The sequence below is a fragment of the Trachypithecus francoisi genome, unplaced genomic scaffold, assembly GCF_009764315.1.
Source record: "Trachypithecus francoisi isolate TF-2019V2 unplaced genomic scaffold, Tfra_2.0 Lachesis_group15, whole genome shotgun sequence".
In the NCBI taxonomy this organism is placed as follows: domain Eukaryota; kingdom Metazoa; phylum Chordata; class Mammalia; order Primates; family Cercopithecidae; genus Trachypithecus; species Trachypithecus francoisi.
In genome coordinates, this window is record NW_022681460.1 from 102,372,744 (window position 1) to 102,397,301 (window position 24,558).

The 24,558-nt window shown below is 51.1% G+C and overlaps 1 protein-coding gene across 4 annotated transcripts in view; it reads right to left on the minus strand.

Moving 5' to 3' along the window:
• SNX29 (sorting nexin 29) overlaps window positions 1-24,558 on the minus strand; it is a 617,391-nt gene that overhangs the window by 6,530 nt on the left and 586,303 nt on the right. The gene's annotated exons all lie outside the window — the stretch shown is intronic.

Consider the following 24,558-nt stretch of genomic DNA (forward strand, 5'->3'; position numbering starts at 1 on the left):
CTCCCAAAATACAGCATACTTCCCAAACTATCTCCTGTTCCCAGTGCAACCCCTCAACTCCCTGCCCCGGGGGAAGGGGGCTAGAGGGAGCCCAGGGAACCTTCTCTGAAAAGCCCATCCTCGTCTTTCTGGAAGATGATCAATGTCTAGACATTGCAGGTGTTCTGCCGCGTGGTCCCGACACAGCAGAGGCGTCAGAGGGCTACGTAGATGGGGAGAGATGGGTATTCAGCAGGGATATTTACGGACAGCCTGAAGAAATAAAAGGCAGTGAGCAAATGGGTGGGGGTTCCAGTCTCAAGACAGCTCTGCAAATGAGGGTGAGGAAATCGTGGCCGTTCCGTCAACAATGAGAGAGTGCCATCTCTGGCATTCATGTTCCTTTTGGCTCTGGGGAGTTCAAGAGAAAAGACTCAGTTTCTAGGGGCCAGGACACCCTGTGAGATGTGATAGACAAGGAGGCCTAACGAACCCACCACCCGAGGGTGCAGACCCCTCAGCTAGTGGTGCGAGATGTCTCAACATCTTTCAGACTTGGGGAGCAGTCTCCCCATTTTTTTTTGTTTGTTTGTTTTTGAGATGGTGTCTTGGTCTGTTGCCCAGGCTGGAGTGCAGTGGCGAAATCTCGGCTCACTGCAAGCTCCACCTCCCGGTTTACGCCATTCTCCTGCCTCAGCCTCCCGAGTAGCTGGGACTACAGGCGCCCGCCACCTCGCCCAGCTAGTTTTTGTATTTTTAGTAGAGACGGCGTTTCACTGTGTTTGCCAGGACGGTCTTGGTCTCCTGACCTCATGATCTCCCCCTCTTGGACTCCCAGAGTCCTCCCATTTACTGGCCCTATTCCTTGAGCCAATTGTTACCCTCTTCGGTTGCTAAATTTACTAACAAAGGATGTACTACAAGGAACAAAATCCAGTCACCATCTATTTTCACCATTGTGGGTGAAATATCAATGTGGTGATAAAGGACTGGCTCAGGATAGTGACCACTCCTCTAGGGTGACTTTCTCCAAAGCAGACTTTCAGAGCCATGGATCCAGATCCCGACGCTCCTCTGGTACCCGGAGGGTGGGTACCAGGAGGCCACTTTCACGGTGTGAGCGTCAGAATCCCAGCATCTTGATTGTGGGGAGTGACATCCGTTAGCCCAGAGTCACCCCACCTGGAGCTGGGATGAGGACAGGCCGAGCCCTTTCCCAGGCTCCATTGTTACTGTCTTCTGGGCACCTCCTATATGACATTCGGTACCTTTATTTTTCGGTGACCCTGGCCTTTGCAACAATATTCATGAACCCGGTTTTAAAGGCACATTGAAGAATTTGAGAAGCTTTTCTTAAATACCAGCCCTCGTTCCTTTGCTGCCCCTCGTATTGGGTGAATGTTTGCTGCTTACTATGCTGGTTTTTGCAACATGGACAAATCGCAAGCGCATTGTCAAATTCCCAGAGCTGCCCCACAGCTGAGTCCATTCATAGGCCGCTCCGGAAAAGGCAAAACTAGGAGCGACAGAGAACAGATTGGGGTTGCCAGGGGTTGACTATAGAAGAACGCTAGGGGATTTAATGGGTAAAGGAGCTGTTCCGTACCTTGATGGTGGCGGCCACAGGACTCCATACATTTATCAAAATTCACCGAACTATGCCGTAAAAATGACAAATAGTACACGGTAGGCTTCAATCTCAAACTTGACTCCAAGAGGGTAGTATCTGTAAATCTACACTTTCCCGGGGTGAAAGAGCTCCTTAGGGAAGACCCTGATAGCCTGAAGCTCTCAGGTCAGGGACCTTTGTCCCTGTCTCTGGGCAGAAAGCAGGGGCCTTGGGGACAAAGTCTGAGATGACTGCCGGCCGTATCATTCACCAGCATGGGTATTTGGGACGGTCACGATGCTCCTCCCTGGGACTCGGATTCCTCGCCTGTGAAGGGGGATCAAAGTCAAACTACCGAGCTGCGTGCACTTCAAATGGGTGAACTGTACCTTGAGTTGTTTTAAAAAATGATGCAACAATACGTGAAGGGGAAATCGCAGGATCTGCCTTGCAGGTTCTTGAGACAAAGCCGAGGATCACGTTGGTTGCTGGGATGGAGCATGGCTCGTGGGGGTGCTGCTTACTTGGATACCCTCACCCTTCCCTGCTGAACTTGGCTTTGGCCACCTCCGGCAGGGTTCACTCCTCTGCGAACCCTGTGTTCAGGTCAGACCTTGATCTTATTCCTCAGACCTGGTATTGCCAGAGCCATTTTGGGTTACAAAGGGAGGGAATAGACTTAGAAACGCAGTTCTAACTACTGGGCAGAAAACAGGGGAAGGAAATGGCACAGAGGATTCATCCGCAAATCCACGAGGGCCTGGGCCCTCCTGGGTTGCACGGTCCATTGTCACCAACCTGGGAAACTCTGGGGACGTCAGTTCCCCTGGGCTGCACCTGGCTCTGAGTTCATCTGGAAGGCAACTGGAGAAAGTGGAGAAAAAACTCCTGGGACACCACGGTCACTTAGGAAACAGGCCATGCGTCCCCATGGCACTGCCTCCTCCCCTACCAGGAGAGGGATGTAAGCTGCGGTAGTGAGCCCCCTGCCAGGCCATGCGGGGGGGCTGACACACACGCTTCGTATTCATTTCAGAAACTCCATCTCCATTCTCGCCGCTGCTGGCATCTACAGCAGCACCGGGAGAGTTGGGGTGAAGGCGGGCTCTGAGGGCACCCGCCAAGGGGCCCCAGGAGTGGCTGTTCTTTTTAATAAGCCTCTGGGGTGCACTGCATGGTGCCCTGTCACCAGTATATGCGGCTGAAATTAATGTGACAGCCTCAACTGCTCAACAGTGAAAACGGCTGCTAGGAGCGACTAGCTTTTCATGACGCTTCACCTGTGATCTGGGTTTAGGCGAGCTGGTCAGTATTTCATTTACTAGGAGCTGCCTTCATAGGGAGGAGGGCTGGGTCTCTGCAACCCAGGTAGGACCAAGCTGTGTGTGCAGTAGGGATGTGGCCAACATCCTCCACGACCCAGCTCCCTGATAAGTCTGTGCATGTACTAGTTTGAAAACCTAGTTCTGCCTCCGGGACGTGGAAATCATGGAGCATGTGCTCCCTGCATCTTACTTAGGCCCTGGATCTGTGGTGGGGGAGGGAGTGGCGCTGCCCTGCCTTCTGTACCACGTGGCCTTGGGGGTCTCGATGGGTGGCGTCAGAGCACACCAGGCTGAACAGCCTTTGACTTCGTTCCTGAGCAACACCTAGGCCTCAGGACTGCGTGATGGGTGCCCCATGAAATCCAATTCCACCGTGAACTATGTTGACATCCACCAAGGCTTTTACCTCCTGCCTCTTGGTTTGAAATGGGTCTCCATGACTTCCACCATCGGCACAAGCGACCCAGAAATGGCTCTGGCAGTATCAAGGGTTCCTTGAAGGCAGGGCTGGGTCTGGTTCTCTTTGGATCCCAACACCATAAGGCACTTGATTTAATTATTCTGAATAATTACATCTTGAGCTTGTCAAATCTTGTGCTAAAGGAATAACAGATTCTCATACCATCCTTAAGCTGGCCACATGAAGGGGGTGCTGTAATTACCATTCTAATCTTGCGGGTGTGGAAAATAAAGCAGGGAGGGTAAATCCTATGGCTAATGAGGAGCAGAGGCTGGTCTTGATCTCGAATGTGTGGTCTGAGCCCACAGTCCATGACTAGATGCAAATGCATCCAAGCCCAGCCCCCAAGACGCTACGGTTAGGTGAGGGCAGAAGTGGGTATGTGACAAGGCAGCTGTTGCTCGCTGCTTTGAGAGGTACAGACAGACCCTTGGAAGCCACACTGAGCAAGGTTTCAACCATACATAGAAATGGTCCGGAAGGTGGAGGCCAGGACAGGCATGCCCAGAAAAGCAGGAGGTACATGTGACTCCCAGGGAAGAACCCAAAAGACTCGGGGCAGGGGACAGGGATGCCTGCAGAACAGACACTGGCTTTTGGGAACTAAAGAACTCAAAATACTGAGGGCACAACCTGTCACCAGATGAATGTAAATCCCCTACCCAGCATTTTTTCATGATCTTTTGAGTGTGCTTTCAATAATGCTGTGACGTTGCTGCCAGGTTCACTGATATTTTAAGCTTCAGGCTTTTCTTCTGCAAACTCTGGCTGTGTAGTTGCTCTTCTACAAGCACAACTTAAATGGTGAAAAGGGAAAGCAGGAAGAATCTAGAGAATCCCCTCATTTAAAAAAGTATTTAAAGAAGAGTGATACAGGCTCATTGCTTGAAAAAAAAAAAAAGCTTGTCAACCCACCCTTTGTGGATAACTACTGTTAGGACAGTAGTAGACAGTTCTCTAGTCATTTTTCTACATGTGTTTGTCACGGTACGTATTCCAAAATGAAAGTAAAGTTGCTTTGAAATTTGGTATTGCTTGAAATCAAAGCATTCTGGCCTTGGATATGCCAGAGACGATGGTGGAAATGGCCTGGAAGATAGTAAGGACGAAGGTGCTGTGTAAGTCTCGCGGAGTGACTGCTGTGAGGCTGGGTGTCACCATTTCATCTATTTCTTGCTGTCCTCACCGTGGGAGATGGGCAGTTACTGCCCCAGGCCCACATTAGAGAAGCAGAATGTGGCTTACATTCGGGTTCAGGGCCATGCCCAAGGTGACGTGGCAGCAGTCCCCAACCTTTTTGGCACCAGGGACCAGTTTTGTGTAAGATAATTTTTCCACAGGCTCGGGGAGTGGGGATGGTTTTGAGACAAAGTACATTACATTTGTACATTATATTTCTTATTACTACATTGCTATAAATAATAAATACACAACTCACCATAATGTAGAATCACTGGGAGCCCTGAGCTTGTTTTCCTACAACTAGACAGTCCCTTCTGGGGGCGATGGGAGATGGTGAGAGATCAGGTATTACATTCTCATAAAGAGCACGCAGCCTAGATCCCTCGTATGTGCAGTATACAGTAGGCTTTGCACTGCTATGAGAATCAAATGCCACTGCTGATGTCAGGAGGCGGAGCTCAGGCAGTGATGTGAGTGATGCGGAGTGGCTGTAAATACAGAGGAAGCTCTGCTCACCTGCTGTGTAGCCCAGTTCCTAACAGGCTACGGACTGGGTACTGGTCCAGGGGTGGGGAACCCCTGGCCTATGGGACAGAAAAGGGATCTAAACCCGATCCGAGTACTACTTACCCTGGGCTAAGGGGCAGAGGACAGGGCAGTAGGCCTCGAAGTTTCTAGGAAGACGTTGCAGTTATGACCTGTGAATTTACTTGCTTAAAAGAAGTCTTTTCTCTCTCTCCTCCAATATCTGTGTCAAGTCTCTAAATTCCTCTATTATCTGAAAAATGGGGCCAATATCAACCACCTATGAGATTAAACAGGACAAGACATTTAGGGTCCGAAGCCAACCTCGGGCACATTCTCTGCAAATGGGCTGCCTCTGGCCCTGTTGTGGATCTTGGTGACTGCGGACCTGTCCCTGGGGAGCACCATCAGGTGGATAAACGAGATGTACAACTTGTGAAGATCACCCAAGGGGCCTGAGGAGTCTTGGGGACAAAGCCGAGTCTGAGACAGGGACCCTTGTGGTGAGGCAGGTACAGCACCCCCGTAGAAACAGAATGGGGCTGGATTCCGATCCCAGGCACAAGGACCAGTAGTAGGACGGGGGGATGGAGAACGGATTTCTTTTGAGCTTGGGGCCTGGACTGTGGGAGCAGCTGGGGCAGAGGGACAGTGGTGTGGATCTACCATGGACGGGGTACTGAGAGGCATGGCACTGTGGGGTGCATGCATCCCCGGGGTAAACAGTGCCCATTAAAAACTAAAGATGCAATGTGCCTAACTTTCAAGGATGGCTTAAGTTCATAGAGCAGTCTACCAATGCTTTCTAGACGTCAGCTTTCACCATTTCAAGGCTAAAAGATGGCTCTGGGTAAAACTCTGATCATGACCAATGGCTGTGATGCTGCGGGCCTCTGTTGGTAGCCCCTGGTCACCTTTAGTGGGTACCTCAGGTTTCAGAGCTGGCTCGGGTTGACATTTCGGAAGGCCTCATATATCATCTACTAGGGTAGGCTAAAGAGAGGCTGCGTGATGGTTCAGCTGGGGTAAAATGCCTAACTTTCCAAGGATGAAAAGGATTCTCCCTGAATCCTGCTGCTGTTCTAATTCTCAGTTGCCCCTGTCCCCACTTTCCATGGGATGCTCAGAGCACGTCATGTCTCTGTTGTAATCCCAGCCACTTCCCTCGCAGTGCTCTCTCTCCACCACAGCACCCAGTCCAACCAACCCTGGCCAAAAACTTAAGCAGAAGACCCACAGGAAGACAGCGGTGAATGAAAAACGCAGCCTGCCTGCCCCGCGGACTTGAGAGTCCTCCAGTTCCCGTAAGATCATGATGGAGCTGAAAAATGTCACTGACATCACAATGCACCACACTACTCCTATGTCTGAGGTGATGCTGGTATCAAGCCTACTGCACTGCCAGTCATGGAAAAGATTTGGGCCGGGCGTGGTGGCTCACTTGAGCTCAAGAGTTGGAGGTGAGACTGGCCAACATAGTGAAACCCTGTCTCACTCATTGGGTGTGGTGGCATGTTCCTAGAATCCCAGCTACTTGGGAGGCTGAGGCAGGAAAATCACTTGAACTCAAGAGGTTTCAGTGAGCCGAGACCATGCCACTGCATCCCAGCCTGGGTAACAGAGCAAGATTCCAGCTCAAAAAATTGAAACAATTTAAAGGGAGAAGAAAAAAACCTCATTGGTAGGGCTATAAAGAAATATTTTTTACACTGCATAAGTATTATGAAAGTCAAGAGTTTTAAGAAAACTTGATAAAGTACAAAAGTTAAAAGCAAAGGCTAATTATTAAAGGAAAATATCTTATACATGTACTATAGCGTAGGGGTCCCACCTTTGTAAACTCCCCTAGTGCACGTGACATCCTGAGCTTTCACCTCCCCCTACCACTCACCCAGAACCACTTCCAGTCCTACAGGCTCCAGTCATGGGTAGGGCCCGAGGCAGGTGGATAATTTTTCATCTCTTACCCTTTGTAGATACACGAATTCCGGTGTGTTGCAGGTGCCCATGGTATCCAGTACACATGCATTGCATAGGTTTGTGTACATGAGCACACTCTTAGGTTCACACACCACTGCAATCACCTAACGACCCCTCTCTCAGAACGTATCCCCATCACTGGGCAACACGTGATTATTTTGCACTGTACACCCTGTGCTAGGCCCCAATGGACCAAACGAGTCACTCAAGCCCAATGCCACCTAATTAAGCTACAACGGTATGGAAGCAGGAAGACCCCCACACAGGAGATTGCAGTCTACCCGAGACAAAAGAAATCCCCTCTGTTTAACTCTTAACAAAAAAGCAACCTGAGGTAAGTAACCTGATGTTAACCAATCCATTTGTCCCCACCTCACAAAACCTGTTCTACCATTGACCAGTGGGGGCTCTCATCCTATTTTGGACAATGGAGGCTGCCTCAATTCGTGAATCATAAAAGCCAGTTGGCTCTATATTTACATTTACTGTAATTCTGTCTTTTGACACTGTTCCCTGAGAAGGCATCAGTGTACACCCTCCCTCTGCTACTCCTGTCATAAGGACGGAAGAGCCCTGCTCCTGGGGAAGGCTCACCCCTCCATCGGGCTGTTCCCCAATAGCTTCTTCCAGGACTTTGCAACTCCACAACTCCCCTCTCCCGTGGCCCCACCTGCAACAAAGCCTTAGGCCCTCTGGCCAGTATTGAGCTCTCCATCCCCATCCCAGGAGAACTTAAAAGACTGGTGGGTAGCAATTGACTACTTCCTCTCATCGCAACCCCACTACTCCACTTTTAAAGCTCTCAGGAAGGTCACCAATGACTACTGTGTTGTCAAAGTCAACTGGCGGGCTGGGCACAGTGGCTCACACCTGTAAGGCCAGCACTTTGGGAGGCCGAGGCGGGCGGATCACTTGAAGTCAGGAGTTTGAGACCAGCCTGGCCAACATGGTGAAACCCCATCTCTACTAAAAAATACAAAAATTAGCTGGGCGTGGTGGCAGGCACCTGTAATCCCAGCTACTCGGGAGGCTGAGGCAGGAGAATTGTTTGAATCCGGGAGGCGGCTGCAGTGAGCCAAGATCACGCCACTCTATTCCAGCCTGGGTGACGAGCAAAACTGTCACAAAAAGTGGCTTGTTCTAGTTGCAAGTCCTCAACCATTCAGCATCTCCACCCTCTTCTGAGGTTCCTTCCATCTCTCTTGAGGACTGCTTTGCCACTAAATCGTGGAGGGTCTTGGGTCTCTTCTGCCTGCAGTCCCCACATGTGCTCTCGTCTATTTGGATGGCTCGCCATAGATCCAAACGGCAAAGCTTCCCAAATTCACTGTCGGCCCTGACTTCCCTCTGGAGCCCTGGAGTCCATGTATCTACCTTGAACATGGCCAAAATGGAAATTGTGGCCAGGTGCAGTGTCTCATGCCTCTAATCTCAGCACTTTGGGAGGTAGACGCAGCTAGACATCTTGAGCTCGGAGGAGTCTGAGGCCACCCTGGGCCGCATAGTGAGACCCTATTGCTACAAAAAAGCCAGATGTGGTGGCGTGTGCCTGTAGTCCAGCTACCTAGGAGGCAGAGGCTGTAGTGAGCCGAGATCACACCACTCCACTCCAGGCGAGGTGACAGATTGAGACCCTATCTAAAAAAAAAAATTCAGTTTTTTTCCCCATTAAACTTCTGTTCCTCCTCAGGACTTCCACACTTTAGTAAATAGGGTAACCGCCAACTCCACTGCTCAAACCAGAACTCTGGGAAGCATTTTAACTTTTCCTTTTCTTCACATTCCATAGCAAGTCCAACACCCAATGGCCTGTGGCTTCTGCTTCCAGACATGTGTCCACTGCTTCCACTTCTGTCTGCTATGTCTCCTAAACCCAGACACCTTCCCTTCTCGCCTTGACCCTTCCTCAGACCAAATCCTTCCAGGGCTTCCCACTGCGTTCAGAATCAAATGCAAATGTTTGTGCCTTGGCTGTCATTCCATCGTCACTTCCTCCAGCACCGCGGGGACTACCTGTCATGCCCTAACTTCTCCTCGAGCTTTTGCCCTTTGCCCCAAAGTCCCCTCGAGTCACCCACTACTGCATCGATCCCTCGGAGTTTCTTCACAGCATCTGTCTGAAGTGTCATCGCCCCCGCTATATCCCCAGTGCCTGGAATTACATCTGGCGCACTCAACCAGATGAGTGAAGTCAAAGTGGTCTGTCCTGGTCTAGCTCCTCTATAGCGGACCACTGCCCGCTGGCCCCACGGCACCTTAGACTTGACAGCTTAGGGAGGTGCGGTGTGATGCCACGACACCAGTCTCGCAGTCAGAAAGCCCTGGGTTGGATTTCACACACAGCAACATCTGGGACGTGTCATTGTGGCAAAGCTATTTAATTTCTCCAACCATCACCTTGAGAAAATAACCCATAGTCATCTCTCTCATTGAAAGCAAAGATTGTTACTTTTAAAAGACTGTTAACAAGAAAAGCGCCCTCTAAGCCTCACTCAGTGCAATGTGAGATGGCATGAGTCCAGAGGACAAGTGAGCAAAAAAAGACATTTGAAAATTGATAGCCAGGCAGGTGGCGTTACAAGTCAGTGTGATGTAAACAGACCTGATACCACATGCAAAAATACGTAAGGGTCGAGACCGGGAGATAGCAGCTAGGGAAATGCCCTGCGGGCACGAGGGCCTCCCACATAGCAACCCGAGGGACTGGCAGTCCAGCAGACACGCAGGGAAAGGCAGTGACTGCCTCATGGCAGAAAGGCTGACCAACGTGTTTCTCAGTATAGTCCAGTGACACCTGCTGCAACCCTTCCACGTGCCAAGAAGCACCGGGCCTACAAGAGGGACTGAGCGAACACTGCCCCTACTCTCTGGGAAGTCATACCCTGGGCTCAGGCACCCTCATCTCTCTTCATTTCTCCCTGTACCCACCAGCTGCCCACAATCCCGTCTCCATGCCACACCTGAGTAACGCCACTGACGCCAGACCGTGTCACTCCTGCACCAAGTCTGTCTTGGAGAATAAGCCTTCCGATACTCTACGAGATCCTCCCTGATCAGCACTTTCACCTTTCCACCTCCTCCCCTCCTTCCTGTGACTCCAACCAGCCTCAAGGCTCCTCGGTGGCACCAGGCCCTTGCAAGACTGAGGCACACTCCTGCCTCCTCCTGCAAGACAGAAAGGCGCTCCCACCGGCTGACCCCTCACTACCTCCATCACTTTCTCCGGAGACCGTACTTGCTGCCCTCCCCAGCACCGCCTCTCCTGTATGGCATGCTGATGTATCTTTGTCCTCTTCCCTGAGCACCCTGGCACCTACAGAACAGGTGCTCAATTCAAATTTCTGGAATGAACGATTGCATTCTACAGGGGGAGAGGACACGTTCGAATACATTTACCATTATGAGTCATCAGGAAAATGCAAACTGAAAACGATTAAAAGATGGCTGTTACCAGGCATGGGCGGGGATGCTGAGAAATGGCGCACCTGTGGTTAGCAGAGGCACAAACTGGTGAAACCTGGGAAAACCGAGGCAGGTGTGTGCGTGAGTGAGCCCCTCTGACTTGGGAGCTCCACGTCTTGCTGTCTGCTTTAAGATATTGTTGAGCAAGTTCACAACGACATGGGTGAGGATGTTCAGTGCAGCATCTTTCTGAGGAGGAAGCTTGGAAACCACTCCATGGCCGTGTGCAGGACCCACGGACCCGGGATGTCAGGTGTGCAGAAGCAGCAGCACATGCTGCCGTTAAAGAGGATGATGCACACCCGTGCACAGCGGCACAGAAACGCCAAGACACAGGTAAGGGAAAAGCTACAGAACAAGAGACATCTGGTCCCATTTTAGTTAAAACTGAAGCCTCACATGAAGCAAGCACCCATGTCTACACAGACGCGCCAACAGGCAGAGACGAGGATGCAGCCAAGGGAGATGTTCATGTTTTGCTCCATAGACGCTCATCGTTGAAATGGTTTCAGCCAGAACTTATTCACACATTGCTCATTTAATTAAAAACAGTAAAGAACAAAGCATCCTGGCTGGGCATGGTGGCTCAGACCTGTTATCCCAGTGCTTTGGAAGGCCAAGGTGAGAGGATCACTTGAGGTCAGAAGTTAAAGACCAGCCTGGGCAACATGATAAAACCCTGTCTCTACTAAAATACAAAAATTAGCCAGATGTGGTGGCACACGCCTGTAGTCCCAGCTACTTGGGAGGCTGAGGCAGGAGAATCGCTGGAACCTGGGAGGCAGAGGTTGCAGTGAGCTGGGATCATGCCACTGCACTCCAGCCTGGGCAAGAGTTGAGATTCCATTTCAAATCCCAGCACTTGGGAAGCCGAGGCGGGTGGATCACAAAGGAGTTCGAGACCAGCCTGGTCAACATGGTGTAAACCCTGTCTGTACTAGGAAAAAAAAAAAAAAAATTAGCCAGGCATGGTGGCGCATGCCTGTAATCCCAGCTACTCGGTAGGCTGAGGCAGGAGAATCACTTGAACCCAGGAGGCAGAGGTTGCATTGAGCCAAGATTGCGTCACTGCACTCCAGCCTGGGCAAGAAAAGTGAGACTCCATCTTGGGGGCGGGGGGGTGGCGGGGAAAGAACAAAGTACCTTGAGAAAGAGCCCAGAGCTCCTGCTTAGCCCCCTGGAGTGCTCTGCTGGGCCCCTCCTCCAGCACTGTGACGGCAGGTGTGCACCTGCCCTGCCTGGTCTAAGCAGCTGGGGCTGGTCTCAGTTGGTCTACACCATGCTCAGCAGGTTAGAGTGTGTCAGATCTGGTTTTTGGCAACCAGAACTACTTATATAATACATTCAACTTGTGAGCACGTCTGGCAAACTCTGAGCAGATGAGCTTCCTTCTCTGCCTGCCTCGTCAGGGCATTTCCCACGGCTGGGCAACCACTCATTTTCCCTTTCCTCTGTGTGCCGGACGGGTGGCCCTAGGCGGCAGCAATCTTGTACGATCTCCCTCTGTATTCCTGAGTCCCCATCTGCTAGCGTGGCCACTGGAAATAACTGCAGCTGTATACTGACTTCAGGATCCAAAAATCCCAGGAAGACCCCGGAGCTGTGAGCCAGATGCCCAAGGCCTCCCCAGCTTTCAAGCCCCAGGCCAAGCCTGAACAACATGGAGGTGAGTGTTGCTTTGCAGTTACTGTCTCTAATTAACGTCCACAGCCTCTTAAAGCTGACCAAATCCCACTCTCCTGACTTCAGGCCCTCAGACAGTGCCTGCTGCACTCAATACAATCCATGCTCCTGATGATGCGGCAGATGAGGCCACACACAATCAGCTCTGCCGCCCTTGCCTCTCCCCTGCCCCCGCCTCTCCCCTGCCCCCATGTCCACGTCTCCCCAGGCCCTGCCATCTGCCACCTGCAATGCCCTCTCCTCTCTGGCAGGTCAGGGCCTCACACTGCTGGCTGTTCCCTCCTCCAGGACGACTCAAATCCTAGAGCAGAGACGAATTCACATCTGAGCTCAGAAATGACTTCACCAGAGATATCGTGTCTCTTATCAGATCCCCACTCGAAATCTTCCCCCAACCCTTGTAAATGCCCTTCATGGCCTTGTCTCCCATTGCAGTCCTTCCATCTGTTTGGTGTTTCGTTTTTGCTTTTTCAGTCACCCCCATGAGAATGTAAACTCCATGAGGGCAGCAACCTGGCTGGCCTGTGTGCCAGTGCTGGGGACATCATCGAAGAATGAAGGCCCATTTGGCAGGCTATTTTTGAGCAAGATTTCTGAGGCCCGATGGTTGGTGATGAGATGGACCGAGGTATTTCACTTCAGCTCTTCAGCTGGAAGAACCGAACATGTCCTCAACACTGCTCTGCGCCGGGCACCGTCCTTGCTGTCTTACAGGTATTGGCTTATTAAACCCTCACAGAAGCCAGGAGGGAGGTCCCATTATCACCGCCTCTTCCAGAAGAGGAAACTGAGGCACAGAAGCTAACTGGCATGGGCTTAGAAGCCCCGTAGGAGGCAGAGTTGGGGTGTGGAAGCAGCTGTCTGACTCTATGGCCCTCCTCTGCCTCATCTGCCATTTGTTTCCGTTTCTGCAGAATTTGTAGATTAAGCTGTACTGGAACGCAGCCTCACTCAGGCATTTCCGCATCAGCCATGTTTGCACTCACTGAGATAGTACAGCTCAGTGGCTGAGACAGATATTCAGTCCCCCAGAAATCCTTCCCATCCGAGCCGGGACTTGCCACCTGTTTTAGAGACGGGAACCAGCAGGAGCTGCTGTCACATGGCACTGAGTTGGGCACAGCCTGGCTGAGGGCTCTCACTGCATCCTCACAGCAGCTCTGTGTGGTTGAGTATAGCAGTCTCCACCTTACAGATGAGCAGACGGAGGCTCAGAAACATCATCTGCCCGGTCCTGTATCCCCAGCAGCTAAGCAGCAGAACTGAGACGGGGACACAGAAGTTTGACGCCCATGTGCTTCCGCAGTGGGCCCCCGTTACGCGTATGAAGCAGCCAGGAAGTGATTATTTGTCAGCTGCTCCCTTCCAGAAGCTGGCTCACCACCTGAAAGGAGGGTGGCACTTTTATCCTACCGCACAGGAACGGAAACCAAACCTCAGAGAAAATACTGGCTGGGTTGATGCCTCAGACTCAAATCTGATTCCAACACCAGAATGTGTTCCAGCCTTTTAAAAGCAGGGCTTCGCAACTTTGGATGCACCTTAGAATTACCCGGGGAACTTGAAAAAAATACTGATGCTCAGGGCCAAAGATTAATGTTGCATTAACCAGGCAGGGCCTGGCCTCCATTTTTAAAAGCATGCCGGGTGATCCAACTTGCAAGCTGTGGTTGAGACCCCAACTTGAAAGGAATCGTACCATTAGGGAAGTTCTGCAAATGGGAAGACTAGCCCCCAAAAGAATGATTCCACGTATCTCTGAGGTTACAGGTGGCTTTCTGGTGGGTTGAGAAACTGGTTAAACATTCAACGGTGTCTGAACCTTCTGGAGAAGTGATTTTTAGACTGTCCTCAGAACATGGCAGATCTGAGAACACTCTGTTCCTGAAGAATCACTGCAGGGAAGTCTGCACGATGGTGCCGAGGGTTTTCTGAGATGCTCCCGGCAGCTATGGACCACTGTTTCATCATTTCAGACCAGATTTCATCCAAAGAAAGAGAGGATCAATGAAGATGAAAACTCCCCACTTCCTTCACCTGGATGGCACCTTGCTTAGGAGCCCACCACTTGGCCAGAGAAGAAATATTTAGATCGAGAACACCTTTCCGCTGTGCCCTAAGCCATTCTACATTTATGATTCAACTAAAAATTTATTTCCGCTTACATGAAACCAGCAATGCTGAGCTGCTCCTCCCCTCACACGTTTCCTCCCAGAGTCTAGCATGAAAATACCACTCAAAAATCATCTGTAAAAAGGTAAATAAGGCAAAACATATGCTTTGCTCCATCTTCCTTAGCTCTTCAGCCTCAGTATACTTTTTGAACTATTTTATTTCATCACCTTTTTTGCATAGGCAACACAGAAAGGACTGTAGAATGAGGTGGTGAATGCATGAAAAAGTGACTCTCCCCCACCTTGGTCCTCCGGTAAGCCATGGTTATTTTTTAATGTATCTTCCTAGAGGTATCCATTACATATAGAAGCATGTATGTATGCACAGGTGTGAGTATATATCCTCATATTGGCGTTTTTTTTTTTTTTTTCTGGAGACTGAGTCTCACTCTGTCTCCCAGGCTGGAATGCAGTGACGTAGTCTCAGCTCACTGCCACCTCCACCTCCAGGGTTCAAGCAGTTCTCCTGCCTCAGCCTCCTGAGTAGCTGGGACTACAGGCATGCACCACCATGCCTGGATAATTTTTGTATTTTTAGTAGAGATGGGTTTTCACCATATTGGCCAGGCTGGTCTCAAACTCCTGACCTCAGGTGATCCATCCACCTTGGCCTCCCAAAGTGCTGGGATTACAGGCGTGAGCCACTGTGCCCAGCCCATATTTGCTATTTCTAAAACTAGAAAGGGATTATGTGTGGTACTTTTCCATGCTTTTTCCTCTTAGTGATTATGTCGTGGAGGTTTTTTCCACGTGATACGGAAGGTATTCCCTCCATGTAGGTGTACAGCGGCCTCCGTATTCTAGCCCAGAGGTTGGCAAACTTCCTATAAAGGGTGAGACTGTAATCATATTAGGCTACAGGGAGCCATTCCATCTCAGTTACAACTCTTCAACTTTGCCCTTATAGCAAGAAAGAAGCTATAGATGAAGTCTGAATGAATGGGCATGTTCCAATAAAGCTTTATTTACAAAAACAGGCAGAAAGTAGGATTTGGCCTGTGGGCTGTCATGTCCTGACCTCTGTTCTAGTCTGAACCATCTTTGGCTGTTTCACCACAGTCATATGGCCACACGGGGCCAAGGAAGCAAGGCCTGTTGGCACGGCGGACAGAAACCATGATGGGCCTTGGCTGCAAATGGAAATTACCTGTTAATTACCAACAGCTCTCAAAGTCAATGCTGCAGCAGACTGTATGGCGACTCTCCGGGCCCTGAGCAGCATCTGCGACATCAAGATGCCAGCTGCCTCAAGCTGGTTTTGGCAGCTACGCTTTCTTTCCAGAGACGGTGTAGAGGGTGAGGGCTCTGGAGTGGAAAAAGGCCTTCGGGCTGGGGTCCTAGGGTGGAAGCCCACTCCATTCCTTACTGGCTGTGGGAGATAGAGGACGAAAAATGACACGGGCATCTTTGTGTGTGTGTGTGTGTTAAGATCTCCCTGTCGTCCAGGCTGGAGTACAGTGGTGCAGTGCTTTGATCTCGGTTCACTGCAACCTCCACCTCCCAGATTCAAGAGATTCTCCTGTCTTAGCCTCCCGAGTAGCTGGGACTACAGGTGCACACCACCACCCCTGGCTAATTTTTGTATTTTTGGTAGAGATGGGGTTTCGCTGTGTTGGCCAGGCTGGTTTCCAACTCCTGACCCCAAGTGATCTGCCACCTCAGCCTCCCAAAGTGCTGGGACTACAGGCGTGAGACACCATAGCCAGCAGACACAAGCATCTTGAGGGGACCTGGCCCATGCAGACACTCCAGGAACAGCAAATGCGATCATGATGTTAATTGCTAAATCAAAGGTCAAAACTCTATCCCAGGATTTTCTATCTGCTGTGTCCCCAAGAAACGACACCGTGTAACATAAAGCCGAACACCACGATGTCTGTCCAGCTGCAAGAGTGGCCTCACCTTCTAAGATATTGCACAAGCTTTTTATGCTGCCTGCAAAGAACCCAAAACATGGGAGAGCAGGGACCTCGCTTGTCCTGCTGCTTGAGGGTTCCCCAAGCATCACGCCATAGCAGGTGCTGGAAAATACCTACAGCCCAAGTGAATGCCCGTAGGTGCAGGGTCCACACCAAGGGCCCTGGCTGTAGAGCTGTGGAGCTGAGAGCTAGACAGGGCTGTGCCCGCCGGGGGAAGACCCAGAGCTGTCGGGGATGGGGGATGAACTCAGCACAGAAAACACCTTGGAGCCTGGGACCTGCCCCTCCTACAGCAGCACAAAGCCCTGTGGTGCTCTGGGCTTTAAACTTCAGTTCCTGCTTAGTTGACACCAAACGAGGTTCCTGAGGAGCCTCTTCCTCTGTGGGGCTTGGACAGAGAACCCCGGCCTAGAGTGGGACTTATAGGGAAGCCACCATCATGGAAAGGCCCCAGACAGTTTCACCCTCAAGGCATCTGGTTCAGACAAGACAACCATGACCACTCATCCTGAAAGCCCAGTACTGTCTAAGACACACAGATGCTACAGGGATGTGGCACAGTCTGGGGGGCCAGGGGTAGGTTAAAAAGAAGGAGACCTTGGAAAGTGTGGGACTCCCTTCCACGTGGCTGCGGAACCCGCACTATCATCCCCATGGAGGCAACAAGCTGGGAGAGCAGCGCTCCAGGGACAGCAGCCTCCACCCTTCCCAGTCAGGTCCACACCCTGTGAGCCAGGAGGAAGAAAAGGTGACCCAACACCATGGCAAGATCCAGTGTGACTGTGGGAGTCCCTGTGGGATGAGCAAGGGAGCGAGTGTATGTGGCCAGGATTAAGAATGAATAGGGATAGAGAACTCCTGCTGGACCCAATAAACGGACCTCAGTGTCCCTTAGCAACACCTTTTTATGTCATGCCTGGCCCTGCCCATGCCAGAGGTGATGCCTGCCTTCCTATAAGCATGGGCAGTGCAAAAGTCTGGGATGCCACCTTCACTCCAGACTGCTGGGCCACACGGCTTCCTCCCCGCTCCCAACAGACTGTGAGCACCGCGAGGGCAGACCGAGGTTGAGGTGTCCCTGAACCCCCGGCACAGCCCCTGTGGAGCTCTAGAAACGCTACTGAAGGAAGTGGCTCATTTTGCCGGAAGCCCAGTTTGGAACTCGGGGCTCAGTAAGGCTAACTCTGCAGCACATCCTTGTGCCCATCCTGCTTGGCCAGGCAAGTGTGAGCAGCTGTAGCTTCACAGCAAGACGCTTAGGCGGTGATAAGTGCCACGCTACGCAGATCCCAGACATGAACTCAGGGGCCAGGTTTCACTACAAGAGATGGTGCCCAGGGCGGCAATCCTACCTCTGTCCCATGGGACAGCTTGGTGGTGCTGAGGGTGACTCCATGGCCTTGTGAGGTAAGGGGATGCTGTTGACCCCATCTCGGGACTGTTCTTTCAGTTCCTCACTCCTCTTTCATATCCTCATTCAAACTAGCAGCACGTACTGGTAGCTCTGCTTTGAGAATACCCCTCCCAGGCTGCCCGAGGCACCATCCCCTCTCCCCAGGGTGACTACATGGTCCCCTGCCTATTCCATCACCCTCTGCTGGCTCCACATGGCAGCCAGAGTCCCCTTGGCTGCAAGGCCTCTGTGCCCGGGCTGCCCTGCCCTGGCTTCCCTGCTGTTTCTCCAGGGGGCCAAGTCCTCACAACCTCAGGACCTTTACACCTGCTGTGTCCACTGCCTGGCTCACTGCCTCAGGTCTCCACTTCATGTCAGACTATCCTTGTGGTCTTCCTGGACCGTAAACGGCACATCCCCAGCAGGCTTCTTTTCCTCCACAATGACTGTGATGTCCTTTCCTGTCTTCTCACTGGGAATCGCCACCTGACATACACACATCTGCTTGGCTATTCAATGTCTGTGTCCCCCATAAGGGCAGATGCTTTGTCTGATCTGCTGTTGAACTATCAGGATCTGAAATGGTGCACACAGTAATTACTAATTGGAGGGATGGGTGGATAGAGGGGCAGGCAATTTACCTCCTCTTCATCCCTGCTCTCATCCTCCTTGGGCTGTACTCCCAGCCCAGCCCTGGGAAAACCAAACCAGCCTGATCTTACCTGTGACTATTTAATCTTAACCCCTTTATTTTCATGTATTTTGAAAGCAATCCTAATCACTTGTTTTTAAAATTTCCTTTAATAAACGTTCTTGCAAGGAAGGTAGCTGCTTAAATGTCTCTGTAATTTTCTCATCATGTTTTCTTAGTTTTCTAGTCAAAATAACAGCTTTAATCACAGCAGTTCTAGATGGATTCAGAAATGAAAAATTTTCCCTCTTCTTGGTAATTGTTTATAATTATCAGTAAATCAATCTGGCATTTATGTTCTACCCATATTATCCTTCTTGGGTTGGTGATATGGTTTGGCTGTGTCCCCACCCAAATCTCATCTTGAATTCCCACGTGTCGTGGAAGGGACCCAGCGGGAGATAATTGAATCACAGGGGGCAGGTCTTTCCTGTGCTGTTCTTGTGACAGTGAATAAATCTCACAAGATGCAATGGTTTCATAAGGGAGAGTTTCCTAGCACAAGCTCTCTCTTTGCCTGGTGCTATCCATGTAAGATGTGACTTGCTCCTCCTTGTTTTCCACCATGATTGTGAGGCCTCCCCAGCCATGTGGAACTGTGAGTCCATTAAACCTTTCTTTCTTCTGTAAATTGCACAGTCTCAGGTATGTCTTTATCAGCAGTTTGAAAATGGACGGATACAGTTGTACCAAGGATGGAAAAGAGAGGTCAAGTTTTCCTCTAAAGCAATGAGCACCTACTATGCGCCTGGTTACTTTACATTCCCTGCATCACCCCCGTTAGTACGTTACCAGATGGAGGTTATTAGCTCTGTTTTCTGGATGAGGAAATACAGGGTGCACAGGGGCGAATACATTGTCCAAAGTCACACAGCTAAGTGACAGACTGGGGACTCAAACCCAGGACTGCTTCACTCCCATCATGTGAACTCAAGTGTGTTTTGTTTTGTTTTTGCATCCAGGTATTCAAACTATAGTCCCCACTGAAGCACACATCCTGCCCTTAGTTGTCAGAATAATACATAAATATTAATAGCCCCTAACACCTGGAATGCTCCAGGTACCCCCACCCCAACGCCCACAGCTTAGGCTCTCCTCTCGGTGACTCTCAAGGAGAGGTGGTCACTCCCCCAGAGATCTGGAGAGTCACAGCAGGGAGGCCCCTGTGCCGGCTGAGTTGTTGGGGGCTGAGCGAGGCAGCAGGAGACCAGGCTGGGCATCTGCAGGACCGGGCAGGCTCAGCTGAGGGTCATCCCTGCCCTACCCGCTGCAGCCCCCCAAGTAGGCTCTGGGTGGAGACTCGAAGGGCCCCTGTGTGCTCAGTGGTGAAAGGTGCTGTTTAAAGGCTGCCTCTCCATCTCAGGTTAAAATCTGAAGGTTTCATGGTGACCTTGTCTCCTGCCACCCACCTGGCACCAGCCACTCTCCTTAACCTGGAGTCTAGAGGCTGGGAAGGGCCATAGACCAGACTCGGAGAACAGAAGGAAACAGCCAGACCTTTGCTTTCTGTATGTCTGGATTCCAGACGAAATGGGTTCCTCTGTCTATTCGAACATTTCTCTGTAAATCCTATGCTGGCAGAGGCCCTGGTCACGCACTCTGACAGGATACACGGTTTAACCACGGCTGCAGGAGGAGAGTCACCAGCATCCTGTCCGTCCACAAGTCCTGGAAGGAAGACTCCTGGGGTGGGGACAGGCAGGAACCAGCTGGGACTGTGCACCTGTTGTGTGACAATGGGTTGTTGCCATCTGTATGCACTGTAAGTATATGACACCCTTGCTCTGGGGGGTGCAGGTCTTCCAAATGTGAAGAGGGCCATGTGGCAAACCAATTTCTCAACAGTACTCTTTGGAGCTGCTTGAGAGCAGAGGCCCTCTCCCTGTCATTGCCTGCCCCACCCCTTCCTTTTTTGTACTGATCATTTTTGCTCCTCTGAGGGCTGGCAGTGTCTGTATTTCATAGCTGTGCTAGGGAAGTGGGGCCTCACAGAGATGACTACCGCAGCCCAGGTCTGAGTGCTGGCAGAGTGCATTTCGTGGCTGTGCTAGGGGAGTATGGCCTCATAGAGCTGGCTACTGAAGCCCAGGTCTGCTGCTTCCTAGCTGTGCCACCTTGGACAAGTTACTCAACCTCTCTGAGCCTCAGTTTCCTCATCTGGAAATAGAGTGAACAAGGGTTGATGATGATAACATCTAACAATTATTGATTACTGGCCCATTGACCACAGGGCCAGGGCCAGGATTGCTTTCAAAATACATGAAAATAAAGGGGTTAAGATTAAACAGTCACAGGTAAGATCAGGCTGGTTTGGTTTTCCCAGGGCTGGGCTGGGAGTACAGCCCAAGGAGGATGAGAGCAGGGATGAAGAGGAGGTAAATTCCCTGCCCCTCCATCCACCCATCCCTCCAATTAGTACTTTCTGTGCACCATTTCAGATCCTGATAGTTCAATAGCAGATAAGACAAAACACACTTGAGTTCACATGACGGGAGTGAAACAGTCCTGGGTTTGAGTCCCCAGTCTGTCACTTAGCTGTGTGACTTTGCATAACATATTCTCCCCTCTGCACCCTGTATTTCCTCATCCACAAAACAGAGCTAACAACCTCCACCTGGCCTACACGTGGGCATTTCCCCAAGGAGTTCTTGCTGAGTAAGTCAGCATGAAGCAGTGGTCAAGAGCTTGGGTTCTAGAATCCTGGCTCTGCAGTTTACCAGCCGGGGGACCCAGAGCAAGTCCCTTCATCTCCCTGGGCCAAAGTTTCCCCTCCTATTGAAGGGATGGTGGAGGGAGACAATTCGAGTAACAGCTCTCTCAAAGGCTTCGTGAGAAGTAAATAGAACCTGGCATGAATCTGCTGATCGCAAGGCCTGATGTGGAGTCAGAAATGACAACTCATTAAGAAATGCCTGCGGAACAATGAATCCCTCAGTGGAACGTTCCGGAGAATTTTCCTAGGCCACACAATTACCCACAGAAAAATGCCATCTAGACCCCCCTAACCCCAATCACGAAATCAGCCTCTTCAGAATAAGACAGTGTAGAGAAAGAAACTTCCAAGTCTCCACAGCTGACAGATACTTAATGTTTGAGCAGACATGCCCCACGACGCCTTCCACTCCCCAGCATCGCCTCTCCTTTCCAACAGTACTCACTTTTGCTGCCTCGTGACTTCGGAGTCCACCTTCCCTGACCCTACCTGAGCATCAGGAGGCAAACTTCCCGTGTGGCCTGGAGGCCATTCCCAGAGTCTAAGGTCCTGAGTTGCAATGTGGGTGTGGTGAGGAACTGGCTGCCGTGGTGCTGGGCCCTTGGCTGATGTGCACACCACCCCTTCTCATCCACTGTGTTCTTAGGAATGATGCCAGTGAAGACGGTGGGATTACAGACTTCTTTACTGTAACAGCCTTTCGCAACCAAATCTGCTGAAAGCCCTTTGCCCCTACAAATGTGACTCCTGTGGCTTTGCAATGTGACGAGTCAACGGGGTCTAGAGTCCGGGGTCTTTGCATTTAACTCATGGCGTGACCTCGGCTAAGACCATTTCTCCCAGCTGATGGGCTCCTCGCTTAGAACAAGAGGGTGTTGGATTCCACCTTCCGCAATCCAGGATAAAAGAATACGCAAGCTCTTGTAGTGTGGCAACAGGATGTTCCATCACTGGCTTCTCTTCCAAATATGAAGGTTCCCTGTCTCATGGGCTGGGAGAAATCTCTAGAGCACCAGACACATCTTGGAAAATAAACTTGGAAAATCTCCCCCAATCAAACCCACTGCAACGCCAAAATTCATTAATTCCCGTGGTTAATATTTTCCAATACGACTGCCTTGTCGAATGCAGGCTGGAAGCGCGTCTGGAGACAGATGGCACCAGCTGCGGAGTGCTGGGGCACTGCCCACTCCATTGGGGAGGATGAACTGGGACGCGCCACAGAAGCGTGATCTCATGGCTCAGTGGGCGTGGAAGGCTGGGCCAAAGGTGTCACAAGCTTCTTACACAACGACTCGCCAGCACAGGTGGCTGTGGCTTTACTGACAGCTGTACACCAGACCCCGCAGCATGAACATATGTTTGCCCACCCACCTTCTCTCCTTTCGGGGAATTGTGCCCCCTCCTTCTGGAACGATCATGTTCAGTCCATGAGCTTAGGTGGGCTGAACGCCCTGCCCCTCTGCCCCAGATTTGGCTAATCAAGGTGCTCCACTCTCCGGGCCACAGGCATGGACCCAGATGCGCTGATGACCCAAGGCTGCATCAGTCAGAATCTCTCTAGAATTTCTGCTGCAGCTCTCAGGAGCAACAGGATGAATGAGATTTTTCCTAGGACTTTTATAGGAGCTGGTGAGAACACGCATCCTTCAGGGCCTGGATCTAAACCATCCATAAGGTACGCAGCTGCCAGGATCCATCTTTCCACCAGACAGAACAGGCTTGAGTGTGAAACCAGCAGGGTCCTGGTGACAGTACTGGAGCCTCTGGATCCAGCCACTCCTGAAGCTAGCCATGTCCCTGGACTTCACAGTTACATGAGTAGTAAGTCCTCCTTTTCTGCTTTAAGCTAATTTGAAGTGGGGCTCTACAGTTTTGCTAAGCAGAGTCCCTACTGACACACACCATGTTTCTGAGATCTCTGCAGAATCAGACATGTAGCATTTCTGAGTATCTCTCATGGGTCCACACACCTTACTGGATGCTTTTACAGGATTGAACAGTAAAAGAGACTGAGACCCACACCAGCCTGGCCCCAAAGTCCGCGCTCCCAACACTTTGCCTTCAAACAGAAGTTTAAGTGTTAGACCCACGCTGGGCGCGGTGGCTCGAGCCTGTAATCCCAGCACTTTGGGAGGCCGAGGCGGGTGGATCATTTGAGGTCAGGAGTTTGAGATCAGCCTGGCCAACATGGCGAAACCCCAGCTCTCCTAAAAAGACAAAAATTAGCCGGGCATGGTGACGGGCCCCTGTAATCCCAGCTACTCAGGAGGCTGAGGCAGGAAAATTGCTTGAACCCGGGAGGCGGAGGTTGCAGTGAGCTGAGATTGTGCTACTGTACTCCAGCCTGGGTGACAGAGCAAGAGACTTTCTCAAAAAAAAAAAAAAGTTAGACCCAAGCTCTAACACCAGCTCTAAAACTTACTAGCTGTGTGATCTTGGGCAAGGACCTCCACTTCTCCATGCCTCCATTTCCTCATCTATAAAACGGGACTAACAATAGATCCTACCCCTCTTAGAGTTGCAGATTCCAGGAGACCCTGCATGGAAGAGGCTTAGCGCAGGGCCTGACAACCAGCAGGAGCCCAGGCAGCGTGGGCTGAATTGGAAATGGTGGCTCAGTTTAGGGATCCGTTGGGAAGAGACAATATTGCAGGATTTGGACTAACCGGCGACTAGGAATATCTTTGCCAAACTAATTTAAAAAAAAGAAAACAGAGCGGTGCCACAAACCTGAGCCCTTCTGGACTCATGAGACAAGCCAAGTCTCTGAAGTGCCTCCACCGTCCTCCTGTGTAGGCCCAGGATGTACCGCAGGCAAAAAATCAGTGGAAAATAGCTGTTGCTTCATCATGATAAACATTCATCCAGCATCGACTGGTTTCCAGGCATGTGCTACAAAACTGGGAGAAGAGGGGAAGAGGCGAGGTTCCAGTCCTCTGCACCTTTCCATCCCAGGGGGTGGGAAATGCAGGTCAGCACCAGGCACTGGCTGCCACAGTAGGGGAAAGACAGGAGGTGACAGGAATCCAGAACCCACTCCCCACCCAGGGTAGTGGTAAACGGGTGCGGCACGGCTGCGTTAGGAGCTGGCTGAAGGAAGATGTGGTGGAGCCCGATAGAGATGTGGCCCAGGGTGTGACCTCAGGATCGAGGTCCGGAGTGGAGAGCGATTAGGCAGCCTGACAAGGGAGGCTGATGAACAGCTACTCGCTGGAACGGTTATGACCTGGGAGTCAGATCACAGAGGTCTGGGTCTGAGATCCTGGCTCCATCACGCACTAAGTCTGGGTCCTTTGAGACGTTCATGACCCTACCTGAGCCTCGGTTTCTTTATCTGTACAGTGGGCCTGCATATGGTAACTGCCCTCACAGGGAACTCTGTGAAGATCAAAGAAGGTAATTCTGGCACTCAGAAGTGCTCCATCAGGGCTGACCATCCCCACGGTTAGCTGTATTCCTC